Source organism: Acipenser ruthenus, chromosome 4, assembly GCF_902713425.1.
Source record: "Acipenser ruthenus chromosome 4, fAciRut3.2 maternal haplotype, whole genome shotgun sequence".
Classification (NCBI taxonomy): Eukaryota; Metazoa; Chordata; class Actinopteri; order Acipenseriformes; family Acipenseridae; genus Acipenser; species Acipenser ruthenus.
The window spans coordinates 73,421,584-73,433,633 of NC_081192.1; positions in this window are offsets into that span (position 1 = coordinate 73,421,584).

Sequence of the window (12,050 nt, forward strand, 5' to 3'; positions counted from 1 at the left end):
ATTTAGGAAATAATGACCTCTTTCTGGCTATGAACTTTATAATGCAGCTTATACTGTGTAATGGTTTTCAATCAATGAATATGTATTTTGCTTAAGTGCTTTTTTTTTTTTTTAGAAAGATTGTTAGAAACAACTAGAATTACTAGAAATTGTGTATTTTGGTCTTTGTCATATTAATTGGTGGCTAATGTTCACCTAATGCCTGCAATTAACATTTTTTTGAATGATCTTATATTAAATGTATGGTGTGTAACAGGAATATAGTGCAGTTACGTTTGTAAGGAGAAGGAGTTGGAACATTTTGAGTGCTGAGTGCCGGTGTTACGATGAATTCAGTACCCTCTAGGATTCAAGTGTCCCCGATGGATGTGCGCATGTGCTTGCAACAAACCTTGCTATCTGCCAACGGTAGTGTGTGATTCCTCGCTCACGGCTCAAAGCGCATAATTTGTCTTTGCAATCCACTAGACTGTAGAGCAGCGCCTGCTGCAAAGTGAACGTGCGCTCTGTTGCAAAGGGGAGCGTGTTTATTGCTTCTGGACAGCAGATGTTTGTGTAAGCTTGCGATGTCGGCGATTCTACATCCAGAATAGATTGTTTAAATACAGCAACAGCAATAACTATATATTGTGTTTCTTGAAATGTGTATAAATTAGTTAGTTAAACTTACTCTTATTAGGACGGAGGTATTGTATGTATTACTATATTGTGATTATCAAACTGTACATGTATATATTTTAGTTGCTCTTATCAGGACTGAAGTTATTGTATCTTTTATCTGCTCTTACTGTATTGTGAAATATGTATATTTTGTGCGACTGTAAGTCACCCTGAGTAAGGGCGTCTGCTAAGAAAATTAATAATAATAAAAACAACAACACTCAACGGTAATTAAATGATGTCTTGTGACGAATTGTACTTGTATGTTTCACAGGCCACAATAAACAAATGGAGACACTATATGTATTTATTATTATTACTACGCAAGTAATCTACCATGTGTAAATTAATCGTTATTTTATAATTCTGTTACATGCAGTACAATCTTCTAAATGTTTATTTACTTATTTATTTGTAAGTAATTTCATTCCTGACAGCTCTTCAGAATTGTCACACACACACAGATAAACCAATAACAGAAATGTTGAACTTGAAAGGAGATTATCATGATTATTTGCCATCTGAATGCATACTTTACAGTCACTGGAAAATTTGGTGTCCCCTCTAAATTATGCTGGTCCAGGCCAGAATATCTACCGACCACTAGTGCCAAATGTACGTGGTTCTGAATGACATGACTTGATGGAAAGCAAGACTGGTCATGTGAATGGGGTTGAAAACTGTCTGGGCCGCAAAGCTTAGTTAGCACAAATTATTTCAGAACTCGCTTGAGAAAGGGGACTGATGTAATTCCTAGGGAGACACTTCAGGATGAATAAACCTTGAAAAAACACTTTCCAGGGATATGTGGTGGTTTCGGTGTGCGTCAGCCAAAGGTAGTTTAATGTGGATTACCTGAGAAATAGTTGGGGTCTCTTATTTCAAAGAATCCGCTACAGCATCAAGAGCCACTTGTTTCTTGGCTTTTGAAGCCCCTTCTTCAACACAGAATGTGTCACATCTGTAACAGAAGTGGTAAGATGTATTCATAATGTAACACCTGCAAGGTCACGGAAGCAGACAAACGCACCACAAACCTGCCTTGAATTACAAAATATCACAAGATGTAGCAAGTGTTGAATGTAAAAAGTACTAATGTAGCCTGACCACGCCAGTTCAGTGCGATAAGGCACCGAACAAATTACAGAAGATCCTTTAGGTTCTTTTTATTCAGATAACAGACCTAAAAATGTAGGAACAAGGTCACCAAGAAAATCATAGATACATTTTAGCAGACGTTTGTTTATTATAAACTTCCAATAGCAACACAAGGTTTAAAACGGTACTGGTATAATAAGACAATTCCATTAACCTACTAACAGGTAGCAAGATTTCAAGCAGTTAAACAAGGTTCACGTTAATGAGGTCATGGATTAAAGTGCAAAAGCAACAACGCTGCTACCCAGCAATAAAGTGGAGATACACATTCAAAGACACGATAAAACTATCAATAAAAACAATACCAAGGTTCAAAAGTACAAATACCCACACCACACACACACACACACACACACACAATGTCCGTGCAGGGGAGGGAACACACACAGAGAGCGAGAGAGAAACCAGCATCGCAATATAGCCCATTCTATGCACTTCTTAAACTCCAATCGACTACCAAATAGGCTAAAACACTTGGGCCGTTCGCGCTCATTATTCAACACCGGCATACCATCAGACCAATACTTATTGTCTCTCTCACTCATCGTTCCACACTCCAAACACTGCGTTCCCACTCCTGCACAGACGTACAATCCCCAGGATGTCCTTCCCGTTTGTAAAAATACGTGCTATTTATATTCAGGTGCGTAAATTGATCAATAATTCAATTACATAGATACTCAACAAGGAAAATCGGGAAGCAGGTGGAGAAGCCAAAGTAACGTGATACAAATCAATTATCAAAAAGTGTCAGACAACACAAAACGTGCACTAATCAAATCATAAAATATTTATAAAAATAATATCATACAAGTGTAAAATAAATTTGAACAGGGCATTCTTGATCCTGTTACAATAATTCTACCCTTAACTCACTACCCCTACTACAAAAGTACGAATTGCCACTTTTGCACCACACTACCTCCATCCACATGTTAAGCCCTCCCAGCACACACACACACATATCATGTTTACTCCTGTTGCTTTCTATTAAAATTACTGAATTTTATCTTACTTCCTTCTAATGACAGAACATTTATCTAAGATATTCTTGTTTTCCATTTGAAATAGAAACATACAGTGCTATAACCGATTGTGTTTACCTTGTAAGGTAACCAGTGGTGTACCACAGGGATCAGTATTAGGTCCTCTGCTATTCCTAATCTACATTAATGATTTAGATTCCTGGTATAGTAAGCAAACTTGTTAAATTTGCAGACGACACAAAAATAGGAGGAGTGGCAAACACTGTTGCAGCAGCAAATGTCATTCAAAATGATCTAGACAGCATTCAGAACTGGGCAGACACATGGCAAATGACATTTAATAGAGAAAAGTATTGCATGCAGGCAATACAAATGTGCATTATAAATATCATATGGGAGATACTGAAATTGAAGAAGGAATCTATGAAAAAGACCTAGGAGTTTATGTTGACTCAGAAATGTCTTCATCTAGACAATGTGGGGAAGCTATAAAAAAAGCCCAACAAGATGCTCGGATATATTGTGAGAAGTGTTGAATTTAAATCAAGGGAAGTAATGTTAAAACTTTACAATGCATTCGTAAGACCTCACCTAGAATATTGTGTTCAGTTCTGGTCACCTCGTTACAAAAAGGATATTGCTGCTCTAAAAAGAGTGCAAAGAAGAGCAACCAGAATTATCCCCGGGTTTAAAAGGCATGTCGTATGCAGACAGGCTAAAATAATTTAATCTATTCAGTCTTGAAAAAAGAAGACTACGCGGCGATCTGATTCAAACATTCAAAATCCTAAAAGGTGTAGACAATGTCGACCCAGGGGACTTTTTTGACCTGAAAAAAGAAACAAAGACCAGGGGTCACAAATGGAGATTAGATAAAAGGGCATTCAGAACAGAAAATAGGAGGCACTATTTTACACAGAGAATTGTGAGGATCTGGAGCCAACACCCCAGTAATGTTGTTGAAGCTGACACCCTGGGATCCTTCAAGAAGCTGCTTGATGAGATTCTGAGATCAATAAGCTACTAACAACCAAACGAGCAAGATGGGTGGAATGGCCTCCTCTCATTTGTAAACTTTCTTATCTAATCTTATCTCATTCATAACATGAAATACCTGGCATTTAAGCCTGGTGATTGGGTCCAGGGTACAGCTGCACAAGCATAGTCCTTTATAGCATGACATACCTGGCATTTAAGCCTGGTGTTGGGTCCAGGGTACAGCTGCACAAGCATAGTCCTTTATAGCATGAAATACCGGGCAACTGTTGTTAAAATTAGACAGCTCGGTTGCAATGTGCATGAAAATAACACAAGTTATCATAAAATGCAGCATGGCACAATTAATTCAACTCCATAATTCAACTTTTTTTTTAACCCAAAGTAAGGCACTAGTAGTCAATAGGAGTACATTGCTATTAAATGTGGTGTTTTAACAAGCAGATATTTTCAATTTATTTAAAATAAGTCTGACTGATTTCTCACATACAAAGTATGACAATTACAGTCCCACTACCTTTTAAAACAGCTGACACAACACCCTTTCAAATCATGTTTACACAAACACTAAGTCAATGGCCCTTACTTAACATGCTACTGCAACACTACAGTCCTGCACTGCATTCTATGCAGTCTGCTTTGACAAGAGCTATCTTAGCTTTGTATCTGCATAGACCTTCATGCTTCTGAAGGATTTTGATAGTAACATGTAATGCAAAACAGTCATTAGAAAAATCGTAGTTTGTATCTGGTCATTAAGAGACTGTCCATGACTACATAGCCCTGGCAAATCCTCCTCTGTCACAAGACTCCGGAGCTAAAATAAAGCTTCACGTACTGTATATGTGTAACTGGGAGAAACTATAGTATACTGAAGTTTGAATCTGAAAGTTCTCAGCATGATACTCACTTCATACAACTGTACAAAACAGACCCTATTGAGTGATTCACTTCTGTTAATGTTTGTTCTATTATTGTAACAGGAACTCCATAAATGTTTTTGTATCATGAGGTCTTACCTTGGACCAAGAACATCCAGGACTAATGATGTTTTATGAAGGCTAGTACAGAAACCCATCGCCTTCTTGATGTGTTCTACTAAAGCAGTTATCTGTTATCTATTAATAAAGGCATCCATACCACATAAAAATATCACTGTAAAATTAATGACTTACCACATTTTCATTAAAAATACAAATTCTTCTTTTCAATTCTTGCTTTAATTTTGCCATGTATGTAGGATTAGTAAAAAGAAACATCCTGTTGGACTTTTATTTCCTTGAATTATGGCATTCCCCAAATCCTGTATTCCAGAAAATATATCACAATCACAACATGAGAAAATACAGACATTGATCAAAACATGAGGAAATACATACAGGCACTAAATACAAATATATTGTACATACTTATACACTTTCCATGAATATGTACGGTAGTGAAATGTAAATCTATTGACATGTTTCTACATCAATGGAACTGCCATCAACGCTAGTGGTATCTTCATGTTCTGCCAAGGATTCGGATACAGTTTCACAGAGCACCTCCTGTTTTTCTTGGTATATCCACCACATTGACAAGTATCTGTGCACACAGAATGACATTGTCTACTTCCCTTGCACTGGCAGTACCATTGCCCTGTTTTTTGTGTCAAATATGACCCTAGTCCGTCCAAAACGACACCAGTAGTCTTGTTTACCAGTGTAAACTGAAAAATAAAAAAATCTTTCTGAAAAGCCATGGGCATCATAAAGCACTGGATAAACTGCACAAGCACCTTCAATTGAGGCTTGAGATGTCATGCTTGCACGCTCATCCTTCCGAAAGTTAGATATTAATCCTTTGCTCAAAAGACTGTCAAGGGACTGCTGGCATAATTGATTTGGAGGTGAATATGGGAGCGAAAGCACCATTCTTTGAAGATGGCAGCATTCCATTCCTGGATTGCCACTCCTATTAGTAAGAGCCATGAACTCATTCTAGTTCACAATCTAGAATTTGTGCTGTAAAAGATTTTCGCACGTGAACTGGAGCCCTTGGACCACTTTGTGCTTTTCCTGTGAAGTATATTCCTTTCAGCACATCTACACAAAAAATGGGGTCCTTGCCAGAGCCATGTTGGTGTGCAGCATGGTGTTGTAATGATGTGTGAAACAATAATTACCTGTACTTGTACATTAAGTAGGAATTAATTTGTGGGCTTGTTTTTTATAACACTTTTTTTTTTAATTAGCACTTTGGCTTTATAATATTTTTTTCAAAAAACAAAAGTAGCCCATGTCAAAAACAACAACAAAAATACCTCTTTAATTTACCTTTAGGTGTTGTTTTACATCTAATGTTGTACCCTGTAAAATTAAAAGACAAAAGTTCAAACATAAAATCACACTTATTGGCGGTTATATTTTCAATGTATTATTATATTCAAAGGAATACAATGACTTACCATGTGGCTCCTAAAGTTTCTTGTGCGCTGAACTGTAGATTGACACTTCCAGCAATGCCAGTGTAATCTGTGCTTTTTTGATGTAAACCACAATTACATGGAATTACATGGAATTTTCTGTAGACAGAGAAATAAAGAACACAAATTATATAATAATAATAATAATAATAATAATAATAATAATAATAATAATAATAATAATATTTACTTACATTATGAAATAAGAATATAGAGAGAGAGAGAGAGAGAGAGAGAGAGAGAGAGAGAGAGAGAGAGAGAGCTAGAGCTGGATTAATAGATAGATACAATTATAATTTTTGAAAATGATTACGTATGTATGCAAAGCAGCTCAAACCTTCATCTTTTTCTTCGAAAGCGATGGAACATTTCCAATGCTTTTGCAATAAATGCTGTCTTGTAACACTCCGTGAAACTTTACAATAAGGGCAGTTCTTGTTTTTTGCTGCACAGTTCAGGAAGTCATCGATTGTTTTGAAAACGCAAAATGGCGCTTGAGAAAAATAAAATAAACAAACATTTCATAAAACGGGAACATGCAAATAAATTCTTGTACATCTGTGATACATGGTTATTTAGAGTTTATTGGTAACTTTGTGGCTGATATTGGTAATATTTTCACGTACCACATTAAAAAGAAACTGAAATCTAAATTGCAATCTTACAGTACATAAGTTAGAGTACATAATTTAAAGACGTAAAGAAATAGGCTACCTTATTGTAATACTTGTGAAGTCACTGTAATTAACTAGACAAATTACAGGAAAAGGCATACTTACACATCATAGTTAAACGGTATTATTTAGCTTTCAAAGTTAGACATGACATAAAATGACATAAGTATCTTGGTCCGATTTCAGGTTGCTCTGATTGGATTTCTAATACAATGCAAGCAACAGATGCACATGTTGGTAATGTAACGGGGTGACCCACGTCACTTTATTTATAGGCACGTTTTTATTTATTCACATTTGATTTAATGTTAATTTGTTTTTATTTGAACACATTTACAAAGCATGTGTGTATGTTTTTATTGGTTTTATATTTCAGTATTTTAAAAGGCATTGGGGATTGTTCTTGAATTATAATTAATCATGTTGTATGCAGCACAGGACACCGCAGGACACTCATGCAGTATAACAGCATCCTATGCAGGACACTCACACAGCATAATACAATCCTATGCAGGACACTCACGGCAGTGTCCCAGGACACCGCAGGCCACCCAGGCACTTCCGGTAGCAGAGTGCCGGCACTCACGGCACTTCCTGTAGCTTGTTCTGGAATGTCTCTGATACAGGTTACAGTTATCCTGGAATGTCTTTGGTGTGGCAGATCCTCAGTCCTACTCGCAACGTGAATTGACTCTTCATTAACATGCACCAAGTTTCTCCTCTGTCTTGCATGGCGCAGCACTCCCACACTCACGGCTCAACTCTTGACTGGCACTGCTCGTCTATCTACACTTGCTTTAAAATGGCGTCTTCTACTGTGAACACAGCTGCAACACTACAGCTCCAGCTATGGCCTTCTGGCGCTGCAGTTCATTTTCTTAGTTCTCACAGTCGAATTAACATTATGTACTGGAAAATATCAATAGCCCAGTTAATATAGTATTATATTACTTAGCAAATCACATGATATCGGGTGACTATAATCTTTTCACTGCTCTGTGTTTCAGTTATTATTATTATTTATTTCTTAGCAGACGCCCTTATCCAGGGCAACTTACAGTCATAAACAAAAATACATTTCAAAGAACCACAGTACAAGTATTAATACAATTAAGAGCAAGATAAAATACAATGACTTTGGTTCTAGCAAGTACAAGTATATGACAAAATACGATTCAATAACGGAGCAGATAGCAGTGTCAGTGATAGTTACGTCAGGATACAATTAAATACAAAATGTACTGGGAATAAGAGAGGCAGGGGTCCAGGGTGACTCCGAGGTTCTTAGCTGAGAAGGAGGGAGAGAGTGTGGTAGATTCCAGTGGAACGGAGATAGAGAGATCAGAGGAGGGGGAGGAGGAGGAGAAAAAGAAAAGGTCAGATTTAGAGAGGTTGACAGGTAGAGATACGGGAGGGGATGGTGGAGTCAGAGGAGGGGAAGGAAAGGAAAATCTGAGCATCATCAGCATAGAAATTGTATGAGAAACCATAGGATGCGATGAGGGGGCCCAGGGAGCAGGTGTAGAGAGAGAACAGGACCCAAGACTGACCCTTGGGGGACTCCTGTTGAGAGAGGGCGAGGTGTGGAGGTTGCTCCACTCCAGGTTACCTGGTAAGTGCGGTTGGAGAGGTAGGAGAAGAACCAGAGATTCCCAGGTCAGCGAGAGAGGATAGTAGAATAGAGTGATCGACAGTGTCAAAGGCAGCAGAGAGGTTGAGGAGAATTAGGACAGAGGAGAGGCAGCTCGGGCAGAGTTTAGTGAGTTAGTGACAGACAGGAGGGCGGTTTCAGTGGAGTGAGACAGCGAAAGCCAGATTGGAGAGGGTCGAGCAGAGGGTGGTTGGACAGGAAAGCAGAGAGCTGGCGGTGTACAGCCCGCTCAAGGGTTTTGGAGAGGAAGGGTAGGAGGGAGACAGGATGGTAGCTCTGGAGGGAGGTGGGGTCGAGGGTAGGTTTTTTGAGGAGGAGAGTGATAGAGGCTTGTTTGAAGGCAGAGGGAAAGAGACCAGAAAGGAGAGAGGTGTTGAGAAGGGAGGAGATGAAGGGAAGTAGAGCAGGAGCAGCAGCTTGAAAGAGGTGAGTGGGGAGGGGCACACGTGGTGGGTTTGTGACCCTGGAGCAGGGAGGAGAGGTCAGAGTCTGAGAGGGGAGAGAAGGTGGAGGAGGGTGAGTTAGTAGGGGATGCAGTGGGTGTAGGGGTTGGAGCAGGAGGGGGTGCGGGGGAGGGAGAGGTGTTAAAGAGTTTGCGGATATGTGAGATTTTAGAAGAGAAGAGGCAAAGTCATCAGAGGAGATAGAGGAGGGAGGAGGAGGGGGGGAGGGTTTAGGAGGGAGGAGAAGGTAGAGAATAGTTTACGTGGGTTGTTAGTGGAGGCTTGGATTACAGATTGGAAATAAGTACATTTAGCAGACGAGAGGGTAGAGGAGAAGGAGGAGAGGAGAGTGCGGTAGAGGTCTAGGGCAGCAGGGAGTTTGGTTCTCTTCCATTTCTTTTCAGCAGATTGCAGTGTGATTCTTGCTGAGCGAAGCGCAGAGGAGAGCCAGGGTTGAGGATGGGAGGGGCGAGTAGGTCGGGAGGTGAGGGGACAGCGGGAGTCGAGGGAGGAGGTGAGGGAGGAGAAGAGGGTGGAGGTAGCAGAGTCTACAGAGAGTTGGGAGAAGGAGTCAATAGGAGGGAGGTGAGAAAGAGCGTTGGAGGCAAAGACAGAGGGGGAGAGAGAGCGGAGGTTACGACGAGAGGTGACAGTGGGGGTAGGAGGAGCAGGAAAAGAGGGGAGAGACAGAGAAAAAGAGATGAAATAGTGATCAGTGAGGTCCAGGGGGGTGACAGAGAGGGTGGAGGGGCAGCAGGCCCTGGAGAAGGTGAGGTCCAGTTGACGGCCAGCTTTGTGGGTAGGGGGGGATGGAGAGAGACAGAAGTCGAAGGAGTGAAAGAGAGGGAGGAATCCGGCAGAGTGGCTGGGGTTGGAGAGATGGATATTGAAGTCACCTAACAGGACAGTTGGGGTAGACAGAGAGGGGAGGTAGGAGAGTAGATAGTCAAGTTCATCTAGAAAGTGAGCGAGAGGTCCAGGGGGACGGTACAGTACAATTAGCAGGAGTTGACAGGGAGAGGTTAGTTTGACGGCATGAAATTCAAAGGTATTAACAGAGAGTGAGGAGAGGTCGGAGGGGACAGAAAAGAGTAAGGAGGGAGAGAGGAGAAGACCAGTCCCACCTCCCCGTCCAGTGAGACGCGGGATATGGGCAGGACGTAGAGAGAGGACAGGACAGCAGGAGTTACAGTGTTATCAGAGGACAGCCAGGTTTCAGTGAGAGCAAGGAAATCGAGAGAGAGATGGGAGGCAAAGGCAGAGATGAAATCAGCTTTGTTAGCAGAAGAGTGACAGTTCCAGAGTGCACCAGAGAGTGTGCGGGAGGGGGGGAGAGGCAGAGGGATGAGATTAGAGGGGTTGGAGGAGTAGTCGCGGAGAGAGGGCAGAGGACGAGGGCGAGAAGACAGAACAGGGATGTGAGAGACAGTCATAGCAGGACAGGCAAGACAAATAGGCACAGTGGGAGCGGTGGGGTCGAGGGTACAGACCTGACTAGTAGATGGCATCTTCCAGAGCGCTGTTAGGTTTGGATCTATTCTAACAGCGTCTCGGCGCAGGCCTCCCCTCACTGGACTCCTCTCACTGGACTCCCACAGCAAGACTCCCGGCTCTGTTGTTGAGGCTCTTCTGTTTGCTGGCGCAGAAATAGCCTGCCTGATTAATATAACAGCTGGGTGGGAAAAAAACAGCTAAACTGTGTGGAAACCAATTAAATAGCAAATAAACTTCTATTCAATTTAACCACACTCACCTGGTACTAATCACACACTACCTCACCTAATTCAAACACCACCAAAAAGTTGCATATTAAATAACGTTATTAATGCTTGCAGGGTTTTTTTACAACTGTTTTTATTTTATTTTATTAGGTTCACATGGCTGAAGCTGCTAGGCCCGACGTAGCGACCCAGCTACAGAACTAGGCTCGACAAAAATTATTCTAGCGAGAAATATGCTAGAAACTAATACCAGTGATGATATGATGTTTTGTACATTTTAGAGTGGCTTCAAAGTATTTTGATTAATTCAGAGGCAAGCGGAATTTATACGAAAGGCCAGTTGGTGGAAATTTTATCTGAAGTCATTTCTGAGTTATATTGTGAGTTAACAGATGTTGTAACCAATTCGGTACCCGCTCAGAAACCTGTATCCCCTCCCCCTGGCGCATTGCGCATGCGTAAAATTAGATCGTTCCACACACAGGCACGTCTAATTTTTCTTTTGCTCGTGTCTGAGGTAAAATACGAGTGATGTGCCCGTGCAGTTATCGGCTGCTTTTTGCAATCATTTACTAACTTTTTTGACAGGACAGCATGATTTCTTTGTGATGTGTATAATCAGTTATAGTTTGTTTTCATTAAAATAATCTTTAAATAATTCATGTTTAATGTCTTAACTATGCAAACTACCTGTTTATAAACGATTGTGCCGATTTCAAAGTAGCCTATTTTTTATATATTTTTTGGATTTCAAAACTTGAAAGTTGAAAGTAAATGATCACGAAAGTTTTCTGGAATAAACACGAGTCGTGTAATTATATTAAAAATGCATAATGTGTTACATATAACGTTACTGTTTACAGATACCATATTTCTTTATATATTTCTTTTATATACAGTACACACAAGATTGGTACTGCCAGTGAGAAACACAGGGGATACCAAATTAGACAGCTGACAATATCTTAGTCTATGGCTGTATTACTTCGTATCCCCTGTGCATTTCAGGCAGTGGGGCTCCTAGAAATGTCAAACTTCCAGTGTCGACCTGTGCCCCATTATCACACGCAAAGGGTTTGATTGATAATGGGTGTATTTATAGTGAGAAACACAGGGGATACCAAATAATATGTGGTCTAAATCTTTTTGTATTTACTAGGTGGCTGTAGGCATGTGAGCCACTTCCTCAAGCTTTGTGTCATCTGCAAATTTGACAATTTTGCTAATTAACCACTCATGTAGATAAGAAACATCATTGGTTCAAGGACACCACACAGAGTGCATGCTTCTTCTTTCT